The 15365-nt window shown below is 49.6% G+C and overlaps 1 protein-coding gene and 1 non-coding gene across 5 annotated transcripts in view; one reads left to right on the top strand and one right to left on the bottom strand.

The window, feature by feature from the left end:
• PIK3C2B (phosphatidylinositol-4-phosphate 3-kinase catalytic subunit type 2 beta) overlaps positions 1 to 12090 on the bottom strand; it is a 61340-nt gene extending 49250 nt beyond the window's left edge. For all 4 annotated transcript variants that reach the window (XM_074351996.1, XM_074351997.1, XM_074351999.1 and 1 more), the window contains exon 1: positions 11642 to 12090. The gene's annotated coding sequence lies outside the window, so the exon portion shown is untranslated. The remainder of the gene's footprint in view (positions 1 to 11641) is intronic.
• LOC123611789 (U6 spliceosomal RNA) lies at positions 1815 to 1921 on the top strand. The gene has a single exon (XR_006718886.1). It is a non-coding gene; the product is annotated as a U6 spliceosomal RNA (small nuclear RNA).
• Positions 12091 to 15365: the final 3275 nt, after the last annotated feature.

The raw sequence follows: 15365 nt of genomic DNA, 5'->3' as shown, positions 1-15365 counted from the left end.
TGACATCTTTGCTGGGGATCAACACCCTGACTTTTACGTAGTATCTCCAATTCACTCAATTATAACAATTCTTTGGTTGTTTTCTGGTAGTCCTTTTCGTAGACATCTGAAAGGTTATCTCTCTTCTCCATGACAGGGTCCCCCTGTCTGTTAAAGATAAGTGGGGCGAGGCCCACAAAGGGTCAGCGACTTCGCCTGGGTCTCACAGTGAAGCCGTGGCAGAGTTGGGAGGGGCCCATAGACCCACTGGGCTGATACTCAGAAACAGTCTTGGCCCCAGCCCTGTGCCCCGCCCCATGAGGACACACCTGGCCCTCATTCGCTAGAACCTGGGATGGGAAGGACGCAGGGAACTGGTCCCCACAATGATCCTACACACAGATTAGAGAAGGTGGAGCCAGCAGCCCCCATGTGGTGGCGCTGTCAGTGGGAAGTGTGGGGGTGACGGCCTGTAAGCCTGCCTTGAGGAGCCAGTGGGCAAGGCCAGGCTGTGTGGGCAGTGGGCTACTCGCAGCTGACAGCCACCTGCTTGGCTTGGAGGAGGGTAAAAGGAAGCCAAGGGGAAAAAGGCTGAGCCAGTCGTCCATGGGGACCTCGGAGGAGCGGAAGCCCAGCCCCCACACCGTGCCCAGGGCAAGCTCCTTCCCTCCTTCCTGGAGGCGACGAGGCTCTGCACTACTGTCCGCAAGCCCCGCCCACTGTCCCTCTGCCACCACAGTCCCTAAATCAGCCATCTTGACATGTTGTCTGATAACAGAGACCATCTTCAATTAGTGCTAACACCTTAAATCAAGAAAATTCCTGGGGTCGGGGGGAGGGTATAGCTCAAGTGGTAGAGAGCGCGCTTAGCATGCATGAGGTCCTGGGTTCAATCCTCAGTATCTCCACTGAAAATAAATAAGTAAAACAAATTACCCCCCCCAAAATACATAAATAAAAATTTGTTTAAAAAGGAAGAAAGAAGATCCCTAGGGAGGGTAGAGTGCAGCTCAGTGGCAGAGTGTGTGCTGAGCACGCACAGGGTTCGACCGGACTCACTCCCTCATCGGCTCCCTGAGGGCAGGAGAGAAAGCCAGCCTGGACACCACAAGGTTCTAGACACCGTGAGGTGACAGTCTTACTGTCACTGGCAAAGGAAGCTGAGAAAAGTAGACAGGAAGCTGAAGATAAAGGAAAAACAGGACCTCTAGGCTCCAAGGGCAGCTCCGGGCCTTCCCAAGCAGGCCCTTCCCTGCCCACGTCCCAGCGCGCCGGGGACAGGCTCAGCCAGCCAAGGGGGCACCAGGCAGCGAGAATGCCAGGAAGGAGACTCGGGCAGAAGAGCCCAGGAGGGCCTGCGCCCAAAGGCCACCTGGCTTCTGGCAGGCCTCAGGGGCAGCTGGTTATTTCCTAAGTCAGGGCAGAATGGAGAAGCCCTGGGGTCCCATAGACCAGGGTGGGAAAGGAAAGGGGTGTCAGGTCTCAGGCAGCCCTCATCTTTCAGCCCAGGGAGGAAAGAAAAAAAACATACAAAAACAAACTCACCAACAGACATCTGATACTAATTTACCCAGGGGTGTCAGAGGCCAAAGTGTTAGTCTCTCCAAGGGACACGTGCACTTAAAAAGCAGAGTCTGAGGAGAAGGGTGCCCAAGCTAAGGGAATCTGGAAGACGTAAGGGAAATTTCTAGTAGCCCCAGGAAAAATGATCCATTAAAAGGTAGGGGAAGAGGATCTCCGGAGTAAGCCTTGCCTCCCCATGGCCTCCCCTGGTCCTAGCTCCTGAGCCCCAGGGCTCTCTTGCCCCTCTCCAGGAAACAAGACTCCCCACCCAGGTGCTCACTTCAGCAGCACATACACTAAAATTAGAACAGTATAGAGAAGACTAGCATGGTCGCTAAGCAAGGAAGACATGCAAATTCATGAAGCATTGTATATTAAAAAAAAGTGCTGCCTACGAGGCAGCCTGTCCCTTTAAGACACTGACCCCTCCAACCCCTGGCCTTGGCTGCTGTTACCCTGGCCTTCCGCAGGGGTCACGCAGCTCCACTCCACTCTTCCTGGTAGCAGACCGGAAGGATATCCTGCTGAGGGTCAGCCAAGGACACAACCTGGGGAGGCACCAGGGATTCTGTCTTACCCAGGTCAAAGGAGAAAGCCCACTCAGGATGCAGGGCCCTAAGAGGGAACTGAGAAATGAGATCCTCCTTGAGATGGCCTCTCAGTGTCCAGGAAAGGGGATACCTAGATGGGGGGACTGGGAAGGGGGCACTGGTCCTGACAGTGCCAGATCCAGGGGATCCCAACCAGGACTCCCCTGTCAGCCTGGTCACCCCCAGAGCTCTCAGAGTGGAAGGCTCCAGTGCCCTGGCATAGACGCCCCATGTCCTATTGCCCGTCCCTCCCGACTCTTAGGGCTTCAAAAGCCATGGGTGCAGCTTGAGGCGCTTTTCTCTTGCTCCTGCTTTCTCTCTCCCCTCTTTCCACCCCAACTCAAGATGGTCAGAAGCCTTCCCTGGTCAGCCCTTTCCAAGTCTTCTTACTTCTTTTACTCTCAATGTCTCCTTAACACTCTGATGCTGTGTGTGGGACACGACTGATTAAAATGGTGGCCCTGGTGTCGGGGCAAGAACACATTCGCCTTAGATGGTGTTAAAACAACTGTTCTGCATCTCTGCACATGGCGGGGTCAAGGAGATTTATTTTCTAAGCAGGAAGTAACCTAGGGGGTTGGGCAGTTGACAAGGACTCATGTCAGTTTCGGTGTTGCTCTGTACCTGCCCTAATGCCTTTCCCCCAGCTCCTATGTCCCACTTTGCATAAGAAGGTCTCCCTAAGACAGAGCCCTAGTCTACAGACAGCACGGGGATGCTCAGCAGAGGGGTGGACCAGCTGCCCACTTGGTGCAGTGCAGCACATTCACATCCCAACAGCCCTGCCTTCATGGGGCCCTTGCTCACATGACCCTCACTCAGGGTCTACCAGGTAGCAATAGTTAGAGGCCAGTCTCAGCCATTCTCAGGGGCTAGCTAACATGCTTGCAGCCGGACGAGTGCAGCCAGAACGTGCCCGTATGTGCAGGTATATTAGAGCTAAAATATCCTATATATGTAACAGCACAGTCCATGGCTACCTTGCTGAAATACCACTGCAGTGTACGTAAACACCATTACAAAGTCTGTCGAATGAGTTCCTCCAGGGATACGTCCACTGTCAGGACTGGAGTGAGGGTATCACGCTTTGCTCTGGTGTGTGATGGAGAGGGAGGCCAAGTGAAAAGGAGCAGAAATAGAAGGAAGGAAACAGATCCCCCCCCCATCTCGTCTCTGATATTTAGTGCCAGGTATTGTCTTGTTTAATCCCCACAACAATCCTTAAATGTGCATATTATTATACTTATTTTATGAAAACAGGAAAGGGATTGAGTAATTTGCCCAAGGCCACACAGTAGTAAAAGATACAGACTCAAAGAGTTGTAAACCAGCTCTACTTCAATAAGCAAATAATAAAATAAACAAAATTTAAAATTAAAATAAATAAAGTAAGTAAGTAAGTAAGCAAGAGTTAAACTGAATCTCGTTTGAGGTCTCTTTCCCATCCTGCCATGGAGATCCAGGCACACCCCGTTTTACCAAATGTCCAGCTGATATTGGTGACTATCCTGGCGCACGCCTAAGCTGTCCCCACATAGCCCAGCACTCTTCATCACTGTCTCAAGGCACTCAAAAAACACGCAAATAAATAAACAAGCAAACAAACAACAAAACCAGACCCATAGTTTTGCAGATAGGAGAACCAAAGATCAGGTATCACCTCACACCAGTCAGAATGGCCATCATTCAGAAGTCCACAAACGATAAACGCTGGAGAGGCTGTGGAGAAAAGGGAACCCTCCCACACTGCTGGTGGGAATGTTGTTTGGTGCAGTCATTATGGAAAACAGTATGGAGATTCCTCAAGAAACTAAAAATAATAGACTTACCCTATGATCCAGCAATCCCACTCCTAGGCATATATCCAGAGGGAACTCTAATTTGAAAAGACACCTGCACCCCAATGTTCACAGCAGCACTATATACAATAGCCAAGACATGGAAGCAACCTAAATGTCCATCGACAGAGGACTGGATAAAGACGTTGTGATATATTTATATAATGGAATACTATTTGGCTATAAAAAGAGAATAAAATAATGCCATTTGCAGCAACATGGATGGATCTGGAGATCATCATTCTAAGTGAAGTAAGCCAGAAAGAGAAAGAAAAATATCATATGATACCACTCATAAGTGGAATGTAAAAAAAGAAAAAGACACTAATGAACTTATCTACAAAACAGAAACCGACTCCCAGACATAGTAAACAAACCTAAAGTTACCAGGGGGAAAGGGAGCAGGAAGGAATAAACTGGGAGCCCAAGATCTGCAGATATAACAAGTTTCTACCGTACAGCACAGGGAACTATATTCAGTATCTTTTAGTAACCTATAATGAAAAACAATGCGAAAATGAATATATACACCAGAAATTGGCACATTGTAAATGACTGTACTTTGATTTAAGAGAGAGAGAGGGAGGGAGAGACAGAACCAAAGACCACAGGTAGCTGGGTGGGAAGTGGGACTGGAAGCAGGTCTCAGACTCCCACTCAAGTGCTCTTTCCAGCCTGAAACACACCGTCTATCTTGTCCATTCTCAAAATCCTCCAGGGAAGGAGTTCCCCTGGACTTTCTGTTCTAACCTCTCCCAAATTGGTCCATTCCTTTCCAAGCTTCTGATTACTTTGATCAAGTGAAATAACCTAGAGAAAGCACATGTTATGCACCAAAAATTGTAATCCTTTCTCTTACCCGCCCATTAAAGCCGCACCCTAGCTAGCCTCTCCGTCTCCCATGCCGACCCGTTGCAGTGCTGGTACCCCAGTGCCAGGGAACCCCTCAGGGCAGCTCAGATCATGCCATTCTTCCAACGAAAAACTTTGTCTCTCCCCTTTCTTGTCATATATTCAAGACCCCCAACATTGAATTCCAGCCCAGTCCCTTGCAGGCCCCCCATTCTCCAGGGCTCCTCGTTTCCCCACCAACCTTCACTCATGCTAGTACCTTCTGGAATACTCCCTGGCTCGCCCTCTACAAATGCCTGTTCTTGAGCCTTCTTTCATCTCCTGTGACTGAAAGCGCCTTTGCTCTCTTTGGAACATCTCTCAAATTTTTAATGCATCCTACCACAGTTATACTGTTTCGTATTACTCCATTAGTGATTAGAATAAAAATAACCTATCCACGTAGGTGCTTTTTAGTTACAAAGCCCTTTCATAGACATAAGCCCATTTATCTTAATAAAAATTACCTATTTATTTTTGTTTTCCCCATGATGCCCAGTACAGTGTTTCACACATGGGACAGAGCTGTTAAATACTGCAACCTGAGGGTGGTCTGACCAACCCAGAGAAGAGCGAACACTTCCCTGTGGTTGGATCAGAGATCCTGAAGCTGGATGAGGAAGACAGAACTGGGGTTTGTTTTTCCAGGTTGATACCTCATAGCGTTTATTAGAGTCTGAGCATTTAGGGGCCCCCAAAACATTCAGCACTCTGATCCAAGCCTCTATACTCCTGTGAAATGCTGCTCAAGACTACACCACCTCGTGGGGCAGCCATCACAACTGGCTCATACTGAGCTAACAGAATTATCGCACTACGTGAACCCATGCATTCACGTGCATTTTGTGGAGTACACCGTGGCCACTCAAGGTCAGGGATATACTGAATTCAAGTTAGCCTCCCGAGGGTTGAGCACAAACCTGCCGACGAAGGACGATAAAAGAAACAAGACCATCACAATTCACTGAGCCCTTGCCACGTATCAGACACTGCTCTAGGCAGTTCGTTTCGCCCGTCCTCTTCACTGCTGTGCACCGAGGAGGGCGCCAGGGACATCACAGACGTTGAATGCGTAGCAGGTGAATGAACAGATGAATAAAAGATGAAATGCAAACTCCTTCAACGGCTCTGGACAAATTCAACGCCCTTCACTTGGCCTCCTTCACCACTTTCCTCATCCGCCGTCCCAACCCAATCCCTGCTCATCGGCCAGATCTTGTGGGGCGGGTATAGCTCAAGTGGTAGAGTGCATGCTTAGCATGTACAAGGTCCTGGGTTCAATTCCCAGTGTCTCCTCTAAAAATAAATAAATAAACCTAATTACACCCCTCCAAAAATAAACATCTCAGCAAACATTTCCTTTCTACCAGGAAGTCCGACCTCTGCTTTTGTGTTCTCAAAGCATCCCATACTACTCCCACTACAGCCTACTCACTTGTCACTAGTAAACACTCACAAAAACATTCCCTGAATGAATGAGTGAGCTCTTTTTTAAACATGATCTGACAGCCGTACATCTCTCTGTGATCATACCTCCTTCCACAGACGACCGTGGAAGAATGCTTTCTGCCGTCACCTGGCTCTTGGGGAAGTCCCATCTCATTCAGAACTTGAGACTCATTGACATTTTTCCAACACAGGTCCCTTCAGTGCAGTACAGAAAGACCACCAGTTCTGGAGGTAGCCTGACCCAGATTCAAACTTTGGTTCTTCCCTAATTAGTTGTACAATCTTAGGCATGTTTCTTAGTCTCAGCTTGAATGTAAACCTAAGCTAAATAAAGCTCCGTTCTCCCATCTGCAAAGGGGAATGAGACAATTTTATCATCATCTATTTCCTCCAAAGGATGGGGGGAGGGAAAATTCAGATAAGGTTTGAAAAGCTGCGGGTAGACGATGCTCAGTGCCGGTGGCTTTTCTTCTTCAAGGATGCTCTTGCCTTTCTTGGTACTTGAACATTTTCTCAAGTGGCTCCTTTTTGCCTTCCTTGCTGGGATCACCTGCAACATCTTGTCAGGGAACTGTATCCATCTTTTCTCTTAATTTAAAAAAAAAAATCTGCCTTCTTGGGGGAGGGTATAGCCCAAGTGGTAGAGGGCATGCCCACCATGCACAAAGTCCTGGGTTCAATCCCCAGTATCTCCTCTAAAAACAAATAAATAAACAAACCTAATTACGCCCCCCCAAATCTGCCTTCTTGAAATCTAGAGTGGAAATCTGACATTCTGGCTATAGTATTTTTGGGGAAGATATAGTTGCCTTCTCCCAGGTTCCCATAATACCCCATTTACGAACCAAATCTCTCCACTTCTGGTCAGAATTAAATGCACTCTAACAGTGCTGCTAGTCCCTTTAACTTCTTTTGCCCTTCGGAAGACATAACGAGATGGCAAGTCAGGAACACGGCAAACACTGCTTTCAGAAAAGTGGGGCTGCGATGTCTCAATGTGGCTGCGATGTCTCAATGTGGCTGCAATGTCTCAGTGTGGCTGCGATGTCTCAGTGTGGCTGGGCTCCGGCATTACTCCTGTCTGGGTTCTAGGTTACTGTGGACCTGAGACAGGAAGAGCTCACGTCTATTTCTTCCACCTGGCAAGGCACACTGTACTGTTTCCTCAAAATGCAATCTCCTTGGTTCTCTACTCTTTTCCCCTCATTTGCTCTGCCCTCAAGAGCACCAAGTAGATTAAGACAGAGAAGGAGAAGAACTTGGCTGGAGAGGATCTCTCCACACGAGCCTGGGGACCCAGACACGTGTCACCAGCGCCCATGCCTGGCCCCCACCTCCATTGTAGGGAGGGGATCAGAAATAGAACCTAACCCCTAGGACAGGATCCACGGGGCAGAGACTCAAGAGGTACAAAGCACAGTAGGAAGAACTGCCGAGAAGAAAAACAAACCACTGCTCAGGAGATTGTCTCGCAGTGACTACGGTTGGCTAGAGTGAAGAGAAATAGGTCCAGGAAGAAGGGAGTTGAACAATGTTTACAGGGAAGAGTGGCAGGAGTGATAGAGTGAAGGCAGAAGGAAAAGAGGCAAATGATTTTTGGCTTTTCTTTGAAACATCGGGGAGCCTCTGCTAGGTGAGACTTTCCTACGGAGTGAATTACTGATTCCTTTGTCCAAGAATTCTGTATTCTGCCTCAGGACTGTTGGGAACCTCTCTCCTCTTCCTTCTCCATACCTTGAGCGCCTCTGCCCCAAGGCTCAAAGGGTGTCCTCTGTGTCCTTAATCCCTTTAGCACTAAGAAGGTGGGAGAAGAGTGCATTCCATCACTGAGATCCTGAGAGAGGAGAATTTCCCAACAATGAAGGCGCTGATAGGGTTGGCAGATAGGCATATTCTAAAGTACCAAAGAATAGGCCCTTTCATGGGTCGTAAAGTGATCTGCAGGGCAAGTACTAGCATTGCTAGTCACCGTGTGACCTTGGGAGAGTCACTTCTTTGCAGGGAACTGATCTCCAAAGTCCTCTCCAATTCTAAAGCTTTACATGATCTTAGGAAATACAAGAATGCTCTCTTAAATTTCATTTCACACCACAAACACAAAACAAAGCAGATACAGAAATACCGAAACAAAAGACTTGCCTCCATTTTCCCAGCTCCCCTCTCCCCGCCCCATGTTCTAAATCTCTGACTAGAGTTGCCCAGAAGGTAGCAAAGTAAGTTGATTTGATTATCCCTAGTCTTCTCCTGACACTGAATGTAGGGATATGAATGAGAAAGCAGAGAAAGGCCAGAAAGGGGGGAGCTCAAGGGACTCACATCCTTATACCTCAACCCCTGAACAATTGAGAATTAAGGAGGGGTTATGCTGGGCTGGGGCTGGGTAGGAATTTTTCCTTCAGTGTCCCTGTCCTTGAGAAGTTTGTTATCTAAGGTATGTCCCAGACTGGTGACATCTCATGGGCATTCAAGTCAAGGAGTCCAGTATGAGTGAATTCTGTAACTCTGCTGCCCCTTTCTGTTCCCCCAAGACCCACTATCTCCCTGACAGTGGCACCCAGGTTATGAGCACAGGGTCTGGAGTGGGACTGCCTGCTTCAAATCCCTCCTCTGTCATTTACTAGCTGGCTGACATCAGTAAGCATTGGCTATTATATTATTTGTCAACTCAGCACTACCCTGTCAATAGACAGTAGCTAGCCTTTGGGGGTGGATGTCTCCCCCAGTTCGCTACAAATATCATTAAGCAGACTTTCTTTCTCTCCCAACACTCATTCTACCAACCCTATTTAAAGAGGAATACCCAGTTGGGGAGGGGATAGCTCAGTGGTAGAGGGCATGCTTAGCATGCGTGAGGTCATGGGTTCAATCCCCAGTACCTCTGTTAAATAAAATAAGAAGAAGAAGAAATAAACAAAACTTAATTACCCCCCTACAAAAAAAATTAAACAATAAAAAATAAAGAAATAATCAAAGAACAGTTACCTTGACATCGTCATGTCATTCTTCCCTTAGCCAGAAAAGAAAGGTTCCGGAACATTCTCTATTTCATATCCCTTTCTTCCCACCCCTCCCCCCACCCGCACCAGCTTTTCCTCCCTCATTACTGAGACTCAACTCTGGCTGAATAATCCACTTTTGTATAGTACTCTGCAGTTTTCAGAGTGCTTTTGCACATGTGATTTTATTTAGTTCATGGTAAGCGGTGTATTTCATCTTTAAAACAATCCTGTGAGCCAAGGATATTTTTTTCCCATTTTACAGGTAGGCAAACTAAGTCTTAGACAAGCTCACAAGCTGTCCATGCTCAAATAGCTAGGAAGTAAGATACACAAGGACTCAAAGCCAGGCTTCCTGACACTGAACCCACCCACTGCTTTCTCTGCTACTTGGCATTATCATGTCCAAGTTCACATCCTGGGAGCATGAGAAGCCTGAAGTTTATGGCCAGTTACAAACCCCCAAAGGGAACAGAGATCCTTTATTTTTATCCCTGCTGGCCCGCAGGGCTGTCTAGGCTGAAGGACCATACACACGAGATACCTGCAAAGTGTCAGGCTTAGGTGGGGTGGAGAAACCACAGAGAGACCACAGGCCCACAAGGATGTGTATCTGCTAAAGTACCACTCCATAATGGCCAAGGCCACAAGCATTCAGGCCATCGGACAATCCCAAAGGAGCACTGCCAGGAAAAGCCTGAGGACCCAGGCAAACTGAGCCTTCCTCAGCCCAGTAGGCCTCGTAGGCCTCCCTCACCAATATTTCCAGGGAGAGGGAAATGGACAAGCTCCCTTTTGGCCAGGGCTGAGAATGTGATCAGATTTAGACTAATACACACCCATGTACACTCAGCAGTAAATTCAGAGCCACGGAAATCAAACTCTGGGCTCACCCAAAGGCCAAAGGAGAAGCCGCCACAGCTTCAGTCCAGGGCTCCGGCACAAAGCCACCATCTCCTCAGACTCTGGCTGCCAGGCAGAGCTATAAAATGTGCCTCGACTTAATTTTTCCATGGACACAACCCCAGATGGGACCGCCAGGCCTCATAAGCTCTCTGCTCTGGGATCCACAGCTGGAGTTGGGGAGGGAGAGTATTTGGGGGATCAGGTTTGCCACCCCCTGGACCACTTCTCTTCCAATATCTTTCCAAGGCCTAGTGCAGCAAGAGAGTAAGTTTTCATTCAGAGACTGATACAGGGTTGGAATTCAGTGCAAATTACTTACATCTGCTTGGCCACCACCCAGACAGTCAGGTAGTAGAGAGAGGAGGGGCAGTGCTGGCCCACTTCTGGGAGCCTGAGTAGTTGTGTGCTAAGGAATCTGGTGCCATGCTGGGACCAGCCTGCCCAGGATATGGGGGAAAAAACCTCAGGGCAGCTGAGACAATAGAGATTCCATCCCAGGGATGGCTGGTGGGACTGGGGCAGGGAAGCCACAAAGACCCCACAGGCGGGTGGAGACGGAAGCAAAGAAGGTTGGCCTGAAAGAGCTGGAGCAATGGCAGAATCGTCACACACATGCCCCTTAGCCAATTCGGGTGTGTGCACTAACCTCATGCATTTGGTAACCTCTTCCCACAACCCAGGAGCGTGCCAAGCCCCTGGGCTTCCCACTCTACCCCACCCCACCCCACCCCAGCTTGGCAGCCTCCTTTGGGCTTCCTGCTGCTGCGATTGCTCCCCAACATCAAAGCCACCGCTGTAGGAGCCGAAAATGAGAGACAAGTACAGGCCAGGAGAGCAGCGCCTACCCGCCCCCCCCCCAGCCCGCCCCCCTACCCCGCCCCCGCCCCAATGCCGGGATCTCCGGCCGGAGGGCCCCTCTCCCTCTCCCAAGCTTTCTCCTTTTGCTGCAGTATCCTTATAAGGGAGAAGCCAATTCTACAATCCGTCTGGCTAAAAAATGTATATATTCCCCAGGCTAGATGCCGACTTTTCACCCACTGCAAGAGAAAGCACCACCTACACCAGCCTCACTCCAGGGCAGGTTTTGCTTTTTATTTCTCATCTTAAACAAACACCAAAACCTTTGGCTGGCTCAGGTCGCCTTGCAGCTGGGAGCCAGGAAGTGTGTTAAGAGGGAAAGGGGTGGGGAAGAGGGTGCCCCCGGTCCGAGACACCCCGAAACTGCTGGAGCGGGGAGGCGGTGGGGGTCGGCAACCTGCTCGGCACTGGGGCTGGGGCTCAGCCCGCCGCCGGGAAACCCTCGGCTCCTTCCATTGTTGCACCTCGGCTGTTGCCATGTTGGAGGGAGAGCCCCCTGACCTCCGCTTCCTCCACTCCGCAGACGGTCCGCAGACCCGGGCCGGTGCTCCGGGCTGGGTGCGCGTCCTACCTGTGCTCACTGCTGTTTCCTGCAAGACCCGACGTCTGGTGTGCTCGGCGATGGGGGTGCTGGCTCCGCAGCTCCGGGCGGCTCCGGCACCCGCGCACCGCCTCCTCCCGGGGCCGCTCCCCTCTCCTCGCTGCACGCGGCGGCCGCCGGCCCCGGGGTCCCCGGGGCAGCCGAGAGGAGGGAGAGGACGCGAGGACCAGCTCGCAGTAGGGGAAGAAGTCCTCTCGGCCGAGAGCGTGCGCCAGCCCGCAGAGTCAGGCAACCCCGGGTGAGACAATAGCGGGAGCAGCGGGCGAGAAGGGAGAAGCCATCTCCCGGAGACCCGGCGCACTGCACGGCGACGCGAGGCTCGGCCAGCCCGGGCCAGGACAGGCAGCCGCCGGCCGCGGCTCCAGCCCGCAGCGCCGACTGCGCGGCGAGCGGGAGGGCGGGGCAGGTCCTGGAACCCTGACCGCCCGCCCTCCCCTCCCCTCCGCTCCCCTCCGCTCTCCCCCCTCCCCCTCCTGTCCTCTCCCCTCCCCTCCCTCCATCTCCCTTTCTCCCTCCCTCCGCTGCCAGTGCGTGGGGGAAACACAAACGCGCTGGCGTCAAGTTGTGCGTTAGCAACCCAAGAGCCAAAATTTCCACTTCCCACTTGCGTGAGGGTTTTTGCAGATGGTCGTTACTTTTCCCTGCTGGGACCCCCCTTTGTTCTGTGTCGGATGAATGCCAAATCATTATGCTGGAAATGAGAGTTTGGAGGTCCAGTTATCGGTCTGGAGAATTTCTCCCCATCATTAAAATAGCGACGCCCGGAAGAGTCCCCACCTTGAGGATGCCGGGGGTTGGGGGGAGCGTCTCGGCGCTTTGCTCACTCAGTCTCATTCGGTTTTTGTATTCGCGCTAGTGGATCTTCTGATCCGAGCACCAGAAAATAGCAGTCACCAATCTGAGGGGGCAGAGGAGGTAGTAGTGCCTCCAACCCAACCATGGGAGAGAAAAAAAAAATCTTTCATACAGTATGTTATGTTTTAAAAATAGACTCTAAGTGCCTTTCCATGAGCAGTGGTCTCCAGAAGAATTTTTCAAAGGGCTCCAACCAAAGAAATCAATAGTTGACCAGCTCTTTTTCCGTTTGGTTTGCATAATAACTTCGATCTCAGATCCCAAAGTACATTTTCCTCAAAACTTGAACCTTGTTCTCTCCCAGCGCCCTTCTTTCTTGCCAGACTATGATTGACACCTGGTTCTCAGCCTCCCTTCTCTGCAATCCCCTTCAGGTATTCAGATATTCAGGCTTAAGACCCAGCCTCCTTCAGATGCCCACGACTCCCCAGCCAGGGTTCCTATGGACACATCTGCCAACCTGCCCCTTCCCTGGTCTCAAAGCAATATTTATTGAAATGCTACTATCCCAGGCTGTTTTGGGTTCACTGGAGTTTTGGGAGTTTTTTAAAGGGTGTCAGAAAAGCCTTTTTAAAAGACAAGGGGACTTCAACAAAAATATGTATAAAAGAGATATAGGGGACTTTAAAAATTTTCCCACTAATATGAAACTTCAACAAACCCAAGTCTTAGATTCATTAGAGAATTGGAGGAAACTACAGAGCTCACTAAGGATCTCTTGGGAGATTGTTTTGTCCTCATATAAAATGAAATCTGGGCAAACGCAAAGGACTCTTAATTGCAGGCAACCTTGAATGAGGCGATGGGAGGAGAAGCTCATGAAAGAGACCTGACAGAGGCTGTTACTTCTCTACCCACCGCACTGTGACCTTGGGTAGTCCACTTTGCTCTCCAAGCATCAGTAATCCTATCAGCTTCGCTTACAACTCAGGACTGTTGTGAAGGTCACAAGAGAGAATGTAAGTGGACCGTTTTGATGACCGCAGAAGTGTGCTCTGCACATGTCATGATGTACACAAGATCCTACTCCTGACCTCCAGGCACCGCAAGGGATGAAAACATGCCTGCATTCGCTCACTGGTTCCCTGCTGATCACAACACAAATCTTTGTGAACAGAGTAGCCCAGGGGCCATCAGTGGTCCAATGTTGCTGGAATGAGAAGTCTTCAGTGGAGAGCAAATGGAAATAAGCCTGTCTGGGCCACTGGGTTGAGGATCATATCAAAGCCTTTATAAGGCATTTAAGTAGGGAGAAATTGTTGCATTAGAAGAGGAACCAGAAACCAGAGCATGGCATGTCAGAAAGTTTAGATTTTGTCCTGTAAGTGACAGAGAACCCAGGGTGCAGACTGGGAGTGGTGTGCTCAGTGATCTGTGATGTGGCATATTACGCAGGAGGATTTGGAAGGCACACTATCTTCTTACCCCCCCCAGGTCCATTCTCACTCTGGCTTCCTAGTAGTGGTGGGCCAATGGGGATCCATGGCAGGGGAGTGGGAGGTGGGAGGGCAAGGCAGTCTAGATATTTATTTCTCAGGGATTCTTCTCTGTGGGGTCACTATGGGCTGCCTGCCACCCTCAGCTAAAGAGCACAGCTTCCCTCCAGGTGGTTGCCCCTCCCTCTCAGTCCCTCTTCCTCCCGCTCCCTTTCCCTCCTGTCTCCTAATTTAGGTAATCACTCACTCCCTTCCTTCGACTTTCCAGCCAGGGAGTGGAAACCCCTTTCCTGCTGGCCCCAGGGTACTCCACACTCTTTTTGTGCTTTTCCTATACCCTACTGGCCTTTTGTAAATTATCTTTTCAAATTGGAGTGTGCCATTTGCGTCCTGCTAGGTTAGGAGTACTGGCTGGGAGTTCAACAAGGAGGCCATGGCTACATTCTGAGTGTGAGATCAGAGAATCTCAAAGCTAGGGCAGTGGGGGTGAAAAGGCAAGGGCAGATACAAGAGACAGGAAGTCAAATCAACAATACTTGATAATGTATTGACTGTAGGGATCGTCAGTGGGGTGGGGAGGAGGAATCTAGAATTACTCCCCACTTGGTGCCCCAGGAATTGGTGGCAGGTGGTGTTATTTACTAAGTGAGGGGCGGAAGTAAAACAGGGCCCAGGTGGGGGCAATTGTGAGTTTAATTTTGGGCATGGATTTGCAGAGTCATGTTCAGGTAGGGGTGTCTAGTAGGCTGTGGATTTATGAAACTAAACTCAAAGTTAGAGGTGTGGACACGTGATGTGAATTTTAGACTCTTCAGTTTAGAGATGATCAACGAAGTTATGGGCATCTATGAGTCCCCCAGGTGGGCACTTAGAGGAAGGAAGAGGCCTGCAAAAGAAATCAGAAAGAAACAACCAGGTTGATGGCAGAAAAACTGAGACCTTAGAGTGTCAGAAAGGAGGGAGAAAGTGTCTGAAAAGAGTGATGGGAACATAAACACAGCAGAGACATCCAGGAGGGCAGGGCTGAAAAATGCCCTTTGTGGTTTTTTTTTTTTTATTGTTGACTTATTTTCTTTATTGAATTAAAATTATTGTGTTTTTGTTTTTGTTTCTGATTTTTAATTGAAGTTTAGTCAGTTACAATGTGTCAATTTCTGGCATAATGTCCCAGTCATACATATATTTCTTTTCATATTCTTTTGAAAAAGGCCCTTTGGATTGACAAGAAAGTCACTGGTGTCTGTGGTGTGAGAACAGTCATAGTTAAACTTTGCTCGGCATGGCACCCAAATCTGGGTGATGGGTGTGTTTCCTCAGGGGCACCTGATCCACAGAGGGCGGTCAGCGTGTTAAACCAAGCTCTAGTGGGTCAAGAGGAAAAGAGACACATGAATATAGGCCAC

Source organism: Camelus bactrianus, chromosome 23 (assembly GCF_048773025.1).
Source record: "Camelus bactrianus isolate YW-2024 breed Bactrian camel chromosome 23, ASM4877302v1, whole genome shotgun sequence".
NCBI classification, from domain to species: domain Eukaryota; kingdom Metazoa; phylum Chordata; class Mammalia; order Artiodactyla; family Camelidae; genus Camelus; species Camelus bactrianus.
Note: the sequence above shows the minus strand (reverse complement) of the source record. Positions and strands in the feature narration are given on the sequence as shown.